General features: G+C 40.5%; 1 protein-coding gene across 7 annotated transcripts in view; it reads right to left on the bottom strand.

Annotated features, from left to right (window-relative positions):
* LOC101862959 overlaps positions 1-2,702 on the bottom strand; it is a 19,286-nt gene that overhangs the window by 15,517 nt on the left and 1,067 nt on the right. For 3 of the 7 annotated variants that reach the window (XM_005102113.3, XM_035970727.1, XM_005102117.3), the window contains exon 1: positions 1,257-1,407. The exons of 3 other annotated variants lie outside the window; for them this stretch is intronic. The gene's annotated coding sequence lies outside the window, so the exon portion shown is untranslated. One more of the 7 variants, XM_013084723.2, reaches the window with a different exon arrangement.

Raw genomic sequence — 2,702 nt, 5'->3', positions numbered from 1 at the left:
AACTTATGGAAAGCAGGCTCAGATGGCTAGGGTACTACATGGAAGATTGGAGAGAACCAAAGTCCTAAGTGTATATAATATAGGCTATAAAATTTGCTAAGGGCAATGGGAAGGGCATATCAATGAGGCGGCGGGCATTGGATCGGCAGATAAGTTGTGGGGGAAACTAAAAAATGGCGGAAAATTGGAAGCACTGAACGTTAGGTCGAGATTCTAGATCTATAGATAGAACGAACGAACATTTTTTCATATTCGGACTCGAGTCCGAATATTAATTTTTTTTATTCGGACTCGAGTCCGAATATGAAAAAATGTTATTCGGACTCGAGTACGAATAACGACAGCCTTCAGACAAAACCAAGACTCCAAGAGGTGCCTTACTGACTTGCATGTATTTGAACCTGAATAATTCTAGATCTAGATATCTAGATCTAATGAGACCTGTATACTTAACAGGCTAGAGTCGATAGGGCCAAACCTAGATCTAGATCAGATCTAAGTACGGCTAGACTGTAGCCGTACTTAAGTACGGCTAGCCACTTCGCTCAAGATTCTAGATCTAGAGTCTAGATCTAGATTCTAGATCTAGATCTAGAACTTCTTTCCAAATGCTTACTTTAACTGAGAAAGAAATTTTAAAACAACAAGATCTAGAACTTCTTTCCAAATGCTTACTTTAACTGAGAAAGAAATTTTTTTTAAAACAACAATAGAGAGTTTAAGGTTGCTGCCACACGGGCCAAAAAGTGGAATGTGTAAGTTACTATAAATAACTCACAGGGCACGAGTTCCAACATTATGTTAGCCCACAGAATTCTACACTTAAATAACTCACAGGGCACGAGTTCCAACATTATGTTAGCCCACAGAATTCTACACTTAGTGTAGAATTCTGTGTGTTAGCCTAATTAAAAAACGTAGTTTTTATTCAGACTGAAACTGAATAATCTTAGATTTTAATTTACTTTTGTGTTTTAACATCATTTTTTAACTTTGTTTTGGTCAATTTGATTGTCCACACCGATAGACATTCAGAAAGAGACAGAGAGAGAGAGAAGAGGGGAGGAGTAGATCTTGCGAGAACTTCCGGGCGGGTGAGAATAGCCACTAGCCACTTTCTAAATATATACATATTATATCTAAGTCTAGATCTAGATCTAGTGCTTGAAGTGAATCAAGATAAATCAACCTAAATCTAACTTACAAGTTCAGCGTAAACCAACAGAACGGCAGCGTTCAACCTAAATCTAACTTACAAGTTCAGCGTAAACCAACAGAACGGCAGCGTTCGAGTTCCCAGGTCGATCTCCAGATCTATCCTAAACCAAGGAATTCTACACTTAGTACTTAGTGTAGAATTCTGTGCCCTAAACTGATTGTGACAAGACAACACAACAAGATCGGATCGACCGGATGCCGGATGCTGAGAGTTTATAAATAGCATCGGAAATTCACGTGTAATATTTTGATTTATTGGAAATTTCCGTTAACCCTTTTCTGGAACAAAGCGTCAGAATCAATACTATAGCCTTGTTAACGCATTACAGAAATGCATAAAGAGGACTCAGGTTTTCTTGAACAGGTGTCTTAGAAAGTTACTGAGGATCAGAAGGACAGACAAGGTCACCAATGTGGAAGTGTTTTAAAAGGAAAACAGACAGATGAAGGGCGGTGGCGATGGAGTGGACATAATAATAATATAGTCTCAAGAAGTCAGGCAGCTGCATACAATTAATTACATGTATTTAAGTTTTGGATTGGAACCCACGGGGTAAGAGATCAGAGGGAAGCCGGGTGGAACCTGGAGAAGAATCACATAAATCGATGAACAGAAAAGTGGGAAGACATGGAATAACATCAAGAGGCTAGCCCAGAATAGAGAAAGGTGGAAGGTGTTTGTCGCCGTGGCCTATCCCTGGTGCATGGTGAGAAAGGCAATGATGAAAATAGCCTAGTTGGAGCAAAATGAAACATTCCGTGACCGTGTAGCGCGAAAGTTGCGTTCTTTGGCTTTTTGGAGACTTAATGAGTTACAAAAGAATTTAACTTCAATGCCTCTTTGAGGAGGATGGGCGATGTGCGTCATGTAAACTTTGTACGTACCGTTTTAACATGCAAAAATAGTCCAGGTAACTCATGGCGGTGTACCTTCGCTTGTGGACAATCTCTTATCGCGTTTGTCACAATTCCAAAATCATGACATTATCACCCTAAGTTTTGTCATTATTTGAAACGGTTTGAACTGCACCCGTCCGCTTCGCTTGTGGCGTACACATAAACAGGTTGGATGCATGGCAGTAGATCTAGATCTAGAATTTATCATACAGAAAGAGGTAAAAGAAAATAAATTTATAAAGGAACCGCAAAAAAAATGGTCTATAACACAGCTGGATTTCCCGGGCCCATTTCGGTGCAATGTGATCAAGATATAGATCTATTATGGAGCCACAAAATTCTAGTCTACACTTTTATAAAAGTGTAGAATTCTGTGCAAGGAGCTTAAAACAAATGGAGCCTCCACCCGCTTTCTCTCTCTCTTCGCGGCGCCCGCCACGAGCGGCACGCTGAGGTGGGGAGTAAATATGGCCGCCGACTATGATCTAAACTCGCGAACTGCGGTTTTTCTTTTTATAGAATGTTATAGGGCTGGGCCACATTGTTGGGGTGGGCAGGGTGGGGGAATGCAGGCAATGAAGAGGGGA

This window comes from Aplysia californica, unplaced genomic scaffold (genome assembly GCF_000002075.1).
Source record: "Aplysia californica isolate F4 #8 unplaced genomic scaffold, AplCal3.0 scaffold00314, whole genome shotgun sequence".
Classification (NCBI taxonomy): Eukaryota; Metazoa; Mollusca; class Gastropoda; order Aplysiida; family Aplysiidae; genus Aplysia; species Aplysia californica.
This window is presented reverse-complemented; position numbering and strand designations above follow the sequence as displayed.